This window comes from Pyxicephalus adspersus, chromosome 1 (assembly GCF_032062135.1).
Source record: "Pyxicephalus adspersus chromosome 1, UCB_Pads_2.0, whole genome shotgun sequence".
NCBI classification, from domain to species: domain Eukaryota; kingdom Metazoa; phylum Chordata; class Amphibia; order Anura; family Pyxicephalidae; genus Pyxicephalus; species Pyxicephalus adspersus.
In genome coordinates, this window is record NC_092858.1 from 138,356,642 (window position 1) to 138,373,462 (window position 16,821).

Consider the following 16,821-nt stretch of genomic DNA (forward strand, 5'->3'; position numbering starts at 1 on the left):
TATACGCCTCTTGCAATAGGTTGTTGACATTGTTAAATTGTTAATACTAAAGTATGCATGTGATTAAATGTGACTATCATTAATATTTTAAATGCTGACAGGTACCAGATCATTATTCTTAAAAAAGGCAGAAGTAGGAATACTTCCAGCACACTAAAAGAAGAATTTGTACAAAGCCAAGCCATATATATATATATATATATATATATTTATGTGTGTGTGTAAAACTGTCTTCCATAAACAGAGTACATGAAAGAGAAGCAGTATCATCTGATAAGCATTTACTGGACCTAGTCTTGTGGGAAATGTCCCCAGGTAAACTGCTTTCCATTTCCTCCCCAAGTGTCACCTTTTTCTGATAACATAAATGACTTAAAGCCTATGCAAAGTGCTTTATTTTCCATTCCCATGGTGTAGACAAATGTACCGCATCTGTAATATAAAGAACTTGTTTTCTATCCCTCTAATTCATTCTTATGTAACAGCTCAGGGCATAATAATGTTTTTATCCTTTTTTTTACCCATATTAACCCTAATCAGAGTAGGGATCAAGCAGATGTCAAGGGTCAGGAATTCAGCTGTTCCCATCCTTTGACATTGGTAGGATGATGAGGCTAATGCTTTGCCAGTGACCTCCGACCCCACAATAGTCCTGCAAGGGTCAGTACTGGGCTTTGGCTGCACAAAGAGCCGTCCCATTTATACATTCTCCCCTTCCACCTCACTAAAGTGCTTTAGCAATTCACAACAGAACTTCAAGGATATAAAGGCAATAATACACACACACACAAGTGTGATTTCAAACAACAAGCCACACCACAGTTATTAGGGACAGCTAATTAATGGCATATGGTATTTAAAGCCTTTGAAGTACTTTGCATAGCACTAAATGGCTGTGATGCTTAAAATGCTACTGATGTTCATCAATTCCAGCATCAGTGAGCGGTATGAATACTATCATGGAGATTAGAAACAAGCAGTCTTGTTACAGGAATGATAAAAAGGATTGGGTTTGGGTACTCACTGTTTAGTTTTTAAAGTGAATCTTTATTTTAACCACTAGTTCACTAAACTTGTGGCCACCTTGGCTGCCCATACTTGCCACCCTTTTGGAAAGCAAAGTCATATATTCATTACATCCAGGTGATGGGGGTTGTGTGACCCCTCTACAAGTGAAGCCATGTCACATGCCAGTTGCCCCCCAGGCTTCCAGTGCTGTCACGCCAAGGCCAGGGTAACCTGAAGCTCCTAAAGGATTTTAATTCTTGTTCCCACAAGTGGAAAGAGCAGTGGGAAAGTTAAGGCAATGTAATAACAAGAACCTACATGGACAATGCACTGATTTACTTTAAATATAGCATTCAGTATATAATTAAATTGGCCCAGATTAAAAAGCATATAAAACATACTGACTGTTTGATGTTAGTATTAAGATGGGTAAAATGTACTTATTGATGAAGGAAGCAGTACTTTATCTTTTACTAATAAAAAAAATAAAGCGTAATTTCATAGGATGTGTATGAGCAAGTTTATTGGCCATGGCTGGCCTTATTGGCCAGGATATATGGAATCATTGATTGCCAATTGGAAATCATTCAGGCGTGGAAAAATACATTCTTTTGATGAACAAACTGACTAGAGTATGCAGCCAATACAAAACTACTTAAAGTGTAATTTGCTTGATGTTAGAAAAGCCATTAATCTTATCTGATCTCAGATCTAGACACATAAATACATAGTCACTCTGGTATTGCAGAATTTCACGATGAGATGTAAATCCCCAGGTATAATGCACAGAAATATTTTGCATTTAAAATGTTTTATATATATATTCAGCATTTTTCCATGGCTTTTTGCTACTCATTTCTGCTAATCTCTTCATATCTACCTCCAGCGATGGATGCATAGTATTTCTAGGGGCGGAAGTCCTGCTGGTGACAGTTGATCATGGCTGTGTAATGTGTTGAAATGCTTGCTGTCTTCCTCTGAAGCCTGTGTGACAGCATGACAACACAGGGGCACAATTGGGAGACAGGCATAGAGCATTGCTATCCATTATGAGATAATGTTTCAACAAAGTACTAATAACAAGATCATCAGATATTATTAAAAGCTAAAATTAAAAAGATATTATAATGTTAAAATGTCAAATATATTTATTTTTGGTTTACACATACTATAATAAAAATATTTTTTTCATATAGACTCATGCTTTGCTATGATTAACCAATGGCCAACGCTAGCTGCCATTTTGTAAGCTCTTCTGGGCACACTCCTCTCCTCCTGTGTCACTGTCTGTATTTGTCTGTCATTTGCAACCCCTATTTAATGTACAGCGCTGCGTAATATGTTTGCGCTATATAAATCCTTTTTAATAATATTAATAATAATAATAATAATAATAATAATAATTCCTTTGTAAAGCAGATAGGCTGGTACAAGTAACAGAACATTTCATCGTCTCCCCAAAAACACACCTGTTTGCCTTAATAAATAAAAGTAGAAATCTTTACTAATACTATTATTATTATTATTATGAATAAACTGTTTTTGTAAAGAGCCAACATACAGTATTATTTAGTGCTGTACTTTTAATAGGGAGTATTATTAATATGTTATTAATTAGCAATATGAAAATCAGTTATTATAGGTTAAACACACACACACACATATATATATATATATATATATATATATATATAACATTAAATTATGTTTTGAAATAATTATTAAAAAAAACAATATTTGAAAGTTAAAATATACTTATATCCCATTTTATGTCATAAGTGGCCAAATGTTGTATACAGAACAGCATTATGTATGACAGGTTTTGATACATCCGCTCAGCTGCAAAGTGGCCCTTAAAAAGATTCTAAAATGTTGGCCACTAAGCGTGGGATAAAGGAGAAAAAAAGTGTAAAACAATGAAATGTTTGATCTGCATCTAAAGAAAGTGAATCGAAATGCAAGTGAGATTTTACGGATTATAACAGCGTATCACAAGCATCAAAAGCATTGGAGAAACAACCCAGCGGCTTTTGAGCATCTGTTCTTAAGCTTTGTACCACACACATACACCGTGCCTTTGTAGGATTCCAACAAACTCCAATAATCAGCATTACAAAAACACAAGAGCTTACAGCTTAGAGCTGTGCCAGCAGTGAATTGCCAGGCTCTGACAGACCTGAACTGAAGGTACAGCTTAATAATGGAACTGTATCCAGTAATTTCACAGAAGGACTCCCAGGAATGTTAAAATTCCTGCAGTGACATCACTGGAAGGTTCAACAATAGAATCACTATGACTTAAAATGGTGAATTAGCTGAGATATAATAAAAAAACAAGTGCAGACTGGAAGTGTATTTAAACATCAGCTTCTGATTTTTTTTCTGTTCTTTTTAAACACACATAAGACATTCCTTATGTAAACAACGCAGCAGTTTCATCAAATCCTTAGCTAATTCACATACTTGCACAGCACTAAACACACAAGAGTATTTTTTTTTCTTCAAGTGGGTGGGTCCTGAACCATTCAGAAGTTGTTTGAAATAACTTGTTGGATTTTGTCTTTGAACAGAACAAACGTAATGCTTTTACTGATACTGATCTGCAAATCAATGTAATTTGATGATTAAAAAGAAATGTGCTTGTCCTTGTGAGAGCCTCTGCAATCTGGTGCAGATGGATGCTTTTTTTTTTCTTTTTGGGGTTGGGGAGGTAGGAGTTGTGGTCATTACTGAGACACAATGAAAAATCTTAGCTAAGGACAGGTACAATTATACTTCCCAACTTTTGAGGATAGGGTACACTTTAAGGCTTATACTATGTAGGCAAATGATACACCACTGTTGTATCCCCCCTCCCTTTGTGGCCTATATAATATGAATATGCAAAAAATTGATTTGGTAAACCAAAAAGTGTTTTTTTCATATTCCTTTCCTTTACATTAGTTTTTCAAAATATCAAAGTAAATAGTCTGGAGGCTGGATGAAAAGTTTAGTGCAAAACTATACTTTTTAATAGTTATGTAATACATATATGTAAAGGTTTCCACACAAAAAGGGACAATTAAGAAGGAAATAGGGTGTGAGGGACTTGGATATGAAGGAGGGGCCATCCATAACCAAGGAGTAAAACAAAATAGGGTCAAGAAAGAACTAAGGCTCAAATGTAAAAGGCAGGAACCTACAAAAATAACAAAGTCACGAATATACCAAAGTCATGGCAAGTGAAATAGAAGTGTAGAACAATCTGCATCACCAACATAGATCACAATAGGTATAGAGCACTTTACAGACAGCAAATGTAATTTTTAAAAAAACATGGTATTTTTGTACTGAAATGGATTAAGTTCACTAAATGTCCAAGTAACTGGAGCATACCAGCTCAGACGTGGACACCTACTTGTCTAGATATAAAATGGTGCTGAATGAAACCAAGTATTTCAACATAGTACACATGTGCTCCTAGGAGAGAAGAGGGAGGTAGGGATGCAAGACCATGCATGCTACAGGTCTTCTACATTTACACTGCACTGCAGCCTTTAAACATTTGTGTATTGACAAATTTATGTCTTCTATAGACAGGGTTTGCTATAATGTTTTGTTTAATTTAAGGCCTTAGTTTGATGCTGAGGCTTTTTTCAGACTGGTCATGAGGTTGCAGTGCAGTTACTGCTTCCCCATGCCAGTGAACGGCTGCTTCCGGGAAGTAGCTTCTGCCCTAGGTTGCCCTATAGAAAATGAATGGGGCAGCAGCAAGCAGTACCAATACTGGCAGGTGTCAAATTTGCAAAAACTGGTTCTTTAGGAACCAATGCTGCAGTGTGAGTGGCAAGGTGCCAGCTGCAAGGAGCCACATGGGATTGCTCAATCCCGAGGCAGGTCTGAATCTGAAATGTGGATTAGTAAAAGTTTACCAATGCTATATATATTAACCTCTAAACATAGACTAAAGCTACAGACATCCATATATCACAAGACATATGTTGTGACATAAGGGAAAATTGGTGAAGTGGTCAAAATACCTATTATCCGTTAGGTCCTAGGTCATGACATCTGCTACCACACTAGGTTGCTTTGATCAAATAAACCCCAACTGCCCTGTAGAAATATATTTTACACAAATCTAATGATACAGCCAGCAGATACACTTCAGGGTCCAGTTCAGATTCTTTTTATGGCCAGGGGTGTTGTAAATGTTCCTGACCACAATTTGAGTCATCTACATTGAAAGCATCACCTGCCGGCTTATCTTGTGGAGATGAGGCATTGAAACCTTTCTGTCACCTGTAATTGGTCCCATGGTTTCAACTGAGGTTTCTTTTTCACACCCAGTCATCTTCCAGTCAGGTCCAGTCTTGCTCCAGTCCCGCTGTCCCCATCATGGGGATGTGCTGACTGCCTGGGGGTGGTGATTTCTGTTCACTTGACCTGGTTCCTAGACTGTGAACCTATACTTTTTGTCATGATTTACCCAAATCCTTCAGTGTATTCTGTTGCAAGTAGGCTTAACTCCTTTGATATCCTGTAGTAGTCAAATTTCAGGGGGTTGCTCTAGGGCCCACAATTTTGGACTTGCAGTTTGATGTCCATGGTTGGAACACTGATCAACAAGCTATTCAGTAAACCATTATCCAAGTCACAAACAGTAATTGGAGCAGAAGTAAGCTGCTGTTACCTAGATAGTGTATCTCACAAACTGTGGCTGAGCTACTCGATCTGCCCCTAATAGTAATGGGTTAGTACTACACCTGTCTTATTAATACTGGCAGTAGCGTACAACCTGAGGAGTAAAGATTTCCTAAAGCTTGGTCAGTCTACTTCTTATTACGCCTCTGGACAAGATTGCATAGTTTTATGCTTTGCAGAAAAATTGAGATCTTAATGGGTCAATACAGTGACGTTGTCTTTTGAAATCATGAGCAGGATATGTGTGTCATTTGTACATATTTCCCAGCAAAACAATTAAAGCAAACCTAAAGCAGACCTAAGCAAAAAAAAAAAAACACACCCTGGGGCTTTCCTCGACTGGGGCCTGCACCCTCCTGCAATCCGCCTTCGTCCCAGCGTGGATGAAGCGTCTGGCACTGCCATCTTTTTCTGTCTTCGTTCTTCTCCTGGCTACTTCACCCGATCTCGCACTGGGCAGGCATGATTTCGGGTAATGTACCTGCTGTAAATGGGGCATTGATTTTCCCATTGCAGGCAAGCCCCTTCGACATTGTACATGCGCAGAAGGAGCAGCTAGAAACCTCCTGGGATGAATGATATAGGTATCTCAGAAGGCTCTGTGCTCCCATTCAGTCCTAATAAAGACAGAAAAGGAGGGGCTTCTTTTTTTTTTTAAATGTGTTTAAAAAATAAAAAGATAACTTTGACTTAATATAAAAAAGTGATCTACCCTTTCATGTAAAAGTAACATTTTGTTGATAGGTCTGGTTTAACCTCCCTAGTGGTTCATTTCTTTCCGTTTTGTTATGTCTAAAAGCAGTACATTGTTTTTCATGAAAATTTATTTTACAGTATATTATTTTTGTATAAGTATAATAAAGTTTAAAACACAAAATCATGAAAAAACAATAAATTGAATAAATTAAAAAATCATTATATTTAAAAAAAAAAATACACATTATACTCATACTATTATATATACTGTAAAATATACATTTTTGAAAACAATGTACTGCTTTTACACATAAATATCCAATGTATTGCATTCAATAGTTATTTTGTATTGAATGCAATACAAATGGATTTTGAATTTCCCGCCCCACCCCGCAGGCAACGTACACGCACTGACGTCCCCGGGAACTCCCCGGTGACTCATCGGATGCAGAAGCAGGAAGAAGGAAGAAGAAAGAAGACGGAGATCACGCGCTGGACGGCGCAGGACGCCGGCGGATCAGGTAAGGCTCTATTTACTATTACCTTCCCATAGGTTTACATACCCCGAGTGTGACTCGGGGTTACCACTTGTAGCCACTTTTTTCTACCCAGAGTCACACTCGGGGTTACCTCTAGGGGAGTTACCAAGCAAGAAGTTTAAAACAAGCTCTTACTCACCAATCTAGCTGAACTGTGAAGTAATTCATACCCAAAGATCACAGCAATAAGGCATTAGGTTTCAGTTTTTTTCTAATAGCTCAGAAACACCTGCTGCCACAATCTGGTCTCTTAGAAAAATGAGCACTTCTGTTTAAAAATTATTTTTTCCACAATGCCTATAGTTCGAGAGGTGAATGTTTTACAGTTGGTTTAAAATATGCACATTTTAGTGTGCAAATACTTGGCTAAGCTTCACTTTATGATGTATTATGATGTTTTTTAAAAGCCACCAACCAGATCCAATTGCCATATGACCAGTGGTAGTTTTACATCAAAGTCTTCAGGCAGTGGATCCACCCATCCAACTTTGTTTACAGACATCTCAGATTAAGGTGAATTCAGTTGAGATAGTTTATAAGTATAATTACTTTGCTGGAGAGTAGTTCAATCATTATTTCAAAAACTATGTGGTATTGTTCTTGGATTAAAACATTGCAATGCATCTGTTTTTTTTTTTTTCTAAACTGCTGCACTAAATTAACAAAGTATTTTTCAAGTCTATCTCCTCCTAGCATCAATGATAAGAAAAATAACATAGATAAAATAAGTGCTACAAAAGGCAAAGCAAGCTCTTCAATTCTTGCAACTATATGTGAGGATGGAATTCCCTTCATCTCTAGACTCTTGTAAAAGCGAATTTACTAATTTAGCAATTTACACATAAAGTTCAAATGATGAAAAACACACACACACACACACAATACAAATTAATGTTTGCTTAGAAGCTTGTGCCCAGAGGCGGTAATTCAGCTACAACTGCTGGTTTCTAAAGATCAAAGGAGTTTACAGTCAAATGTGTTGACATTATTATTTCCCCAAACTTCAATCTCTTCATAGCTTCTGCTTTACATTTATAGCCTGTGTTAGCTACAAAGAGACAGCAGTAATATTGCTGCCACTATAATGGTGCAGGAAACAGGTTGGCAATTCATTAATCGAGAACATTCTTACAGGAGAATCTCAGACTACATTAACTTGCTTGAACTTACTCATGATAATAACACATCTTGGCAAACCTTCTGTCCTATTTTCCCTTTAATTTAAGCAGGATCATAATTTAATTAGGCAAGTGTATGATTCAGAATTTCTATTGTAAAGTGTTTTATGATGTGATATAAATAGTTTTTGCAGTGGAATCTTTTAATTAAATGTATGTTTTCAATGTCACTGTTTTCCAGCTTGTGGTGATGCTGGCATTGGGACAAAGTGAATGAGCAATACAGTTCTAGGAAAGTAAAATTAAAGTGATACAAAACTAATGAGCTGAAGGACTAAGTAGTCTGAAAAAGTTTCACTTTAAGCCTTCTTTTTCTCCTTCTATCAATGGCTAATTCAGTAATGTGTGAAGGTAACCCATTGACACAGGAAAAGAATCTGTCAACCACAATTAATAGAAAAATATTTATTTAGGCAAATACACCAAAATACTTCATTCATTGTCTGTCCTTTCTCTGGTTTAAAATGATTCTTTTGTAAAAACTATAAATAAATACTTAGTTGTGTCCAGGCATCAGTGCTTCTGTTCTCCATCCAGGCATTGTGGTGCACACCAGTCCACAGTGCTCTTTTATGTCAGTAATCTGGTGGTCTTTGAACCCTTGATTGTGATGCAGAAAAGCTATTCTTAAACACACCCTCTGCTGGTTATTTGCTATATATATTCCTAAAAGCATGATGAAAAAATAAGAGTTTTTCTATATACATATGCTCATATTTTTCACCCAAGATGAAAATCTAGCTAGCATGCAAAGGATGCAGAGGACTGCATCAGAACTGTTTATTACAGCTGCAGTTGTTGGATTATGGAAGCAAATGTTTACAATATTCACACAATGGACCTGATTTATTAAGGCTCTCCAAGATTGGAGAAGGTAGACTATCACTGGACAATCTGGGTGATCGAGCAAACCTGGGTAACTGACTAAACTTGTCTATGTGCAAGACATTAACATGTATTGCCCTTGGAAAGCTCAGGCATTTTGATGGCATTATTATATGGAAAACAGATGTTTACTGACACGTTAACACATTTAACAGTCTAAATTGATACTCATTAACATATTTTATTGTACATAAACTGTATTAAAATCAGGGTTAAAAACACCCCTACTTAATTACTACTTCCTTTAACATGCTTATACATGTTAAAGAAATCTAGGTAGATGGTTTTAAATATTAGTAGTAACACTACTACTTAAAGTGACCTTTTTTTAAGTCACCTTTCTTGCTGTTCATGTTGCTGAACTACAGTTCCAATTAAACAGGTCCCTCCTTCAAAGTCCATAAAATCTAGAGTATTGGTTTCTGCAGTTATGAAAAAAAATCCTTCCTCTCCCTGAAGGAGAGAATAGTGGCTTAAGGTTCGGGGGTGTAACTGGTAAGAGTGCACAGGATCTCTTGGAAGTTTTGGTTTCTCAGAGGACTTTGGAGGAACAGTTAAGCTGCGCACACACGTCAGATTGCACACGTCGGCCAGATATCGGGCAAAAATCTGGCGTGTGTACAGTGGGCGTCGTCCATCGTCCGAACGACCGTCCTGGCAGATCCACGGACGATGGACGACGACCGATCCTAATGAAAGGGAAGGTGGAAAGCGCGCAGCAGGGTGCCGCTCCATCGCTCTCCCCCTCCCCTCTTCATAGAGCAGAACAGTGCTGAAAGATCCTTTCCAACGACAAAAATTGCACGTGTGTACGCAGCTTTATGGTATCAGGATAGGTAAATATGTACAACCTTTATTTACAGATAAAAGGTATTTTGACAGGTTCACTTTAAGGTATAGGTTAAAGCATGGCCCAAATGTCTCCTTAAAGAGCACATCCCAGTATTTTTTTTTTTTCTTTTATGTTGTTCTTTTAACAAGAAACAGCTTTTATTACTACTACTGCAATACCATCATCAGATTTGTAAACTTATTTTAAAGCAGCTAAAGTTAGTTCCTAATAACATTGGAACACCCACAAGATCTACATCTCTTTCTTACAAAGAATGGGCCTGATTCATTTCATTTCGATTCATCAAGCGCTCCAAGGCTGAAGAAGATAGACTTTCATCAGTGAACCTGGGTATTCCAGCAAACCTAAAAAAATTTCTTAAAAGTAATTTGCTATTTGTTAGCAAATGTTTTCAATTACTTTCAAATGTAAGCTCTTCGGGGCAGGGTCCTCTCCTCCTCCTTTGTCACTGTCTGTATCTGTCTGTCATTTGAAACCCCTATTTATTGTACAGAACTACGTAATATATTGGCATATTGGCGCTATATAAATGCTGTTTATTAATAATATTCAACAAGTATGTTGTTCATAACTGCTAATTATGGACGAAGCTCACCACCCATCATGAAAATAGTTCCTCTTTATGTGATTTTCATTATGCAAGTGGTATCTCTATCCAAATGTCTACCTCCTTGACAAAAAAAGAAAAAAACACAAAAGGTCACCGGTGGTAGACTAAAAAGAATGGCAAGTAGTACTGAGAAAGCAACCTGTTTTATTACATTTCATCATGTGAGCACAGACTGAAAAGTCATATATTTTCAAAGCACTAGTAATTTATCCTGGGCAAAGGGGTTAATTAAGATTCTTTATACTTTTTGTACACTCCAGGGGCTGGTACATGTGCTACACCCTTTTACTGAGCTAACTGAATAAATGCATGATAAAAGATGATGTTTTCTTTTATCTTATATTAAACTCAGTGTACCTTTCCCTTTACTTTTGAAAATGTCTTTCACATATTGATTGCCTTCTTAGACAGAAGTCACCTGAGCAATAAAAGGAGGTGCTTGGCATATAGATCTGACCCAAAATGTTTCCTATTGTACTGTATATTATATATATATATATATATATATATATATATATTATCAGAATACATATTTATGATTTTTTTTCACATAGGTGCATCAAATAATAATAATTGTAATATTATCATTACATTATTCTAGTTAGTAACAAACATTTTTGGCATTATTAAACTTGTTTCCTCTAAGCATTAAACCATCACTGGATACCAAGAGCTTTGTGGGTATTTAGTGTCACTAGAGATGGCAAATGAACAATTTTGCAAGGAGAAATAAACAAAACAAAATGTGTCTAGCAGACAAATAAAAAGAGTCTGTATATTTTAAGCAAAACTTTAGACGAATAGCTAAAAACACAGATAAGATAGATTCACAACCTAAAAAATAGATCTAGTGCAAATGGGAATATTTCTTCTGAACAATGGCATAATTACCTATTACATTTTTATTTGGATTACCCAGATTTTTTCCAACCTATTTATCTAAAAACATCAGTCAGGTAGATCTATAATCCACTGCAATAGTCCCCAACCTTTTAAAGATCGCAGACCACTAAATCTATGGACTCTGGACTGCACATGCGTAGGGAGCTGTGTGTCACTCAAAAGGGAAGAAACTTCCCCCAGAATGGCGTCATGATGCCAGAACCTGCCCACTCTCCAGATACACAACCTGCCCACCACCCTGAGCCTGCGATCAGTACGAGGGACATGGTCCACGGCTCTCGCCACGGACCACCGCTGGTGTCTGTGCTCTCGCGGCACAGCTGTCAGATGGCTGGCAGACCGAGGATAGGAGACCCCTGATCTACTGTGTCTGCAGATCTCTAAAGAATGTACTGAACCAATTACCAGGCCACTTCCCCTGTATAATACATTTCTCAATATTTCCTGACCTTTATCATCAACCAATGTAGTGGTAGGGAAATAGATACAGAATATTGAACATAAATATGCCACTAAATTACTTTAAAGGTAATTTAAAACCACTGGGAGCATGTGTTTTAAGTAAAAAAACAAATATGCTGTGAAAATGCAGACACTTTTATTATATACAGTGGCTACTAGTCTCCTGGGATTTATCCAGCTCTACAGTAATGCCAATGAGCAATGCATACTGCACAATATGGTAAGCCTATAGTAAGATTGGATGTATTTTTCAATGTAACTAAAACATACATTATGAAATTATAGTCTGCAATTCCTATACATTTTCTGGCATGATAGAGAGTTTTAGAAAACAGGTATTTTTATCCTTATATGCAGAACTTAGGGTGTGGCACGTTCCCTTGATCTAAAGGGTATCTTGGCACCTTTCCTTCCTACTAATCTCATCATCACATTTTATCATTCAGCTGAGAAATCATAGGGACCTCCTCCTTTCTGTCTTTTGATATGATGTGGAAGATCTGCACTCAAGGACAACATAATTCCTGTAAGATTATTTTTAGGCCAGTTGCTCAATTTTCTGTCAGTAGGAAGGTCAGAGTGAGGTTCACATTTTTGGTGCTCAGCACAGTTGCAAGCATCATGACAATTGTCCCTATGCCACTGTCAGAATACAGTATTTAAACTGAAACAGAAACTTGGCAATTGAGTATGTATATTAGGACGCCCTAGACAGGCTGAAATCATTGACAGCTCACCACATACAGAACATGGTAAATAAAAAAACAAATGAATGCATTGTAGCTGTTTTAACTTAGCAAACTACTAGAAAAGGACTCTTAAATGAAGCATGAAAGCCAGCTTTTAGAACCACAACGTTCGCATTTATTGGAACCTATACAAATGTTTCTTTGGGTGATTTAACTAAACATATAGCTACATGAATTTTTTTTTGGAAATGTTAACTTATCCGCCAGCCCAGGCATGTTTACTGTGATCTGTCTTACTTACTTTACGAGTCATTTCTTCAATGTTTTGTGATAACCCCCCCCACAATTTAGTTTACGGATGAGTGTTCCTGGTAAAAAAATGCGGACATGAACCTTTGAGGCATTGATGGCACATTGACTCACACCTGGTGTCAATGTAATCTGCAAACAGTAGTATAGGAGAATAACCCTTTATTTTTAATCAACTTTCCACATTGTAAAAGCTATTTAAAGTAAATACACATCTTTAGTAATTGTGCAACCTACATGGCAATATTTTTTTTATTTAAATCAAGCTTTATTTATGTGAGCAACAAAGAAAAACTCAAACAATTACATGAAGAAAACCACACAAACATTTTTTCTAAAGCGATTTGTGTGTTATTTTCTGTTTTCTGAAATGTGACTTTCATAAAACATCTAATTTAAATGTGAAAGTAAGGTAAAAACTAAGCATAATAGTAATCTCTGAGATCTTTATGAGGTGATACTAGTTATTTTTTTTTTTTTTTGCAGGGATTGTAAATTGCCAGAGAGACTACTAAAATGTTTAATGGTAGAAAACCTTAGAACAACTCTTTGGAGACTACTGTCAGAGTACTACATCATCTGTCCACTTTTTATTAAAGCTCAGCTTCCACGACTGAATGTAATAAAAGGTCAGGGGCAGTAAAGCTTGGAAAAAGGGGGTTAATGATGATGGAAGTCCATAAGCAAGGAAATGGGGGTCTAATCCCATAGTTCTTTTGGTTAGGCAGTCAGTCCATCATACTAATATGCCAACAATAAGGTGCAGTAGCTCACAGATATTGGTTTTAACATAGATATCAGGTCACTATGAGCATACCAATGCATCCAGGAACTTGGAGGACCTGGAACAGTATGGTAAAAACTTGCCCACCCATGGCAAAACCCAGTAGGAGAAATACAAACTGCAATGTTTCATTTCCTCCACTAATTACAGCCACAGGTTTACTTTTAGCAACATATCGTTGAAAGCAGGAGTAAAATAAAAAATAAAAAAACTCACCTTTCTATTGCAGATCCGTCATTCCCTCCAGAGGCTTTCTGGATCGGGTCCCGCGTTGTTCTGGAATACTCCTTTGTTTTTTTTGCCCTTCTTCTGCCTACATCACCCAATCTGGCACCGAGCAGGCACAAGATTGGGTGACAAAGCCTGCAGTAGATGGGGAAAAAAAAGATTGCCGATCTCACTGCGCATGCATGGAATAGGCATTTTCTATTTTCCCATTGAAGAGAAAACTCCTTCTTCGCATGCATCCCAACTTAATTTTTACCTTATATAAAAGGGTTGTTTACCGTTTTATATTAGGGGGAAAATTCTAGTTTAGGTCTTTAAGCACTCCTTCAATCAGGGCACACTTTACTGTACAGTCTATCCACTTTATGCACTAGGTACAGATCGATTGTGTATTTTGTGCCCCCTAATTAGAATCTATATATAATGCATGCAAACTTTATTTTGCGACCCATACATTTAACATGGTGTATTTCTACATTTCATGATTTTTTTTATGAAGTTGTTGTAGCCTACACAGGCAATATTCCTTTTAGGACATGGTCTATTTATTTTACAACAGAGAAACACAGAAAGAAACTGCAAAGTACCAATTATTCAACAAAAACACATTTTAAAAATTGAGTAAAAACCTTGGGCAGAGAACTGGGCACACCCACATTCCATCACACATTCTAACAGCTACAAAGTAAAAGCTTCAGTAAACACTATATAAATGACAAAGGTTGGTAACTGGTGTTTTCAATCCCAATTCACACACATTTTCTATTACTCAACCTTTAAAAAATACTTCCCCTAGAGATTATATTGTTTTTAGTGAAAGTCTACTGATAAAGCTCTTACCAAAGACATGCATAAAGATAAGCCAAGTAGCATAGCTCAATCTAAAGTATGCAGCACTATGTAACAAGCAGGGCTATATATTACATAATGGCAGCGGACCAGTGCACCTTCCTGTCATTCCTGGGTTACAAAGAGTATTACTTCCATGCACCGAGGGGACCAAACTGACCAAACTTGTTGAAGGTCCAGTTTTTGCTAGGGTACAGTGGCAGTACATTTACATGAAGATGCAAGCATATGCATTATGCACATTGTAAAACTAAACACAGATGAAACCTGTTCTACCTTTTTTAATGTTTGGTTATGTTTTTTGTATGATCATTTTTTTACTTGTTTTATTACTGGGTTGCTTTCTTCCAGACTCCTAATAAAAAATGAAATATAAACCCATATGAGAATGGGTTCTTTTAGTTTAGGGACTGTAAAACCTCTAATTTCTCTAATTTGATGGCCCTCAGAGTTAAAGTGAACATGTAAATATAAAGTAAACATTTGGTTTGTTAAGGGTAACATTTGGAAAGTAGTTTTGTACCTTCACATGTACCATTTGTTTTGACTTGCCTATAAAAATATGGCACTATTGTCTCTGACTGTTGGCCTCAAAAGATTGGGTGACTACTATGTTGCTCCCCATACTTCTTGCTAGAGCAATTAATGTAAGGAAGCAACCCCCTGTCTTTGCTAAGGTGGTTGTCTCCCCCCACATAGAAATAGTGTGGATCAAGCTATGATAAGTAATAGAAATAGGTTCAGATGCAAAAAAAAAAAAGGATACAGATGTTGCTCCTTTCATGAGAGATCAGGTGTAGTAATAATGAAGACAGCCCTACCATTTCCTGTCAGTTTCAGAGTGTGTGTTATCAGTATGAAGTTAGGCAATTGGTAAAGTAGGCAGTAAGTCTTAAGGTGACCTATCACTTCTAACTTTCAGTCACTATAGTCATAGAAAGAAAATTCTGCTGAACACCCATATAAATATACATTTCTCCTACATAAGCCATCCCATTTATGATAAAAATAGTTCATAGGTTCTTTTTTTAAGACCTATCTTTTTTTCTTTCCTAATGTACTTTCTGTTCTACTAATCAAACTCTCATTTCCTTTATGGCTTAAAAGTTAATCTAGGTAGTAGCAGTAGTTGATAGTTTGTGTTTACTGTGCAAGCATTCTAAAATAAAGAGGCTATCTTAGAACCATCTGTTATCAGCTTCTATGTCTTCTAAATTCCTTTCAGGCTAGTGAAAGAAATGATACTGATCTAGGTAAACATAGATATCCTTGTAAAAATTCAAGCATGATTGTTTTCTTGCACTTTGCTTTACATGTTTGGCTACTTATAGGGTGCCTGGCAACACTACTACTTAAAAAAGAAGTTTCCACCCCCTTAGATATTGATAAACTAATTTCTCAGGAACATTATATGTTAATTAAAAATAAACTTTGCAATGACAATGTATTCTATACTTAGCAAATCTGTGGTAGCTTTAAAAGGACCACAAACACATTTAATGTATATAAAAAATATATAAAATAAAATGTACGTGGTGACAATTATACAAACTGACTCTTTATACTTTGATTAAAACAAACTTTAATAAACATATTACATACAGAAGGATCTATTGGGTCAAAATTGCTAACTGTAGACCAACATTAAAAAATATTGTGTGCACTAACATGGATCTTACACAGCTGTCAATGCATTTTTGGGAGGTTTTATAAAGAAGAGTCAGTAACCAAGCTAACTCACAGTGGCCAAAGGCAAACCAAATCTCCTACACAATTAACAGTGACAGAAGAATGCTAAACCCACTACAATATTAGAAATTTCAATTTTAATCTTAGTTCGCTATCCCTTCCACTTACCGAGCACATTTAGACTGGACGTTGACCACATTATTCCCATTCATCACAAATTTTACAAAGATAGCATAGCTCTAGCCTTGGAAATTTACTAATGAGTATTCTCATGAGTATTTAGGGTAAAAAATGTGTCACAGTAAACAAACTGAACAGTATAAGGGACCCTGAAAAAGCTGATCTGTAGGTAAACAACTTTGTCAGTCAATTTTAACCTGCAGATGTAAGGGTTTTTCATTCAATTTGTAGTATATTCCACAGTTGTGAAAATTATCAAAGCATGTTAAAAGGACA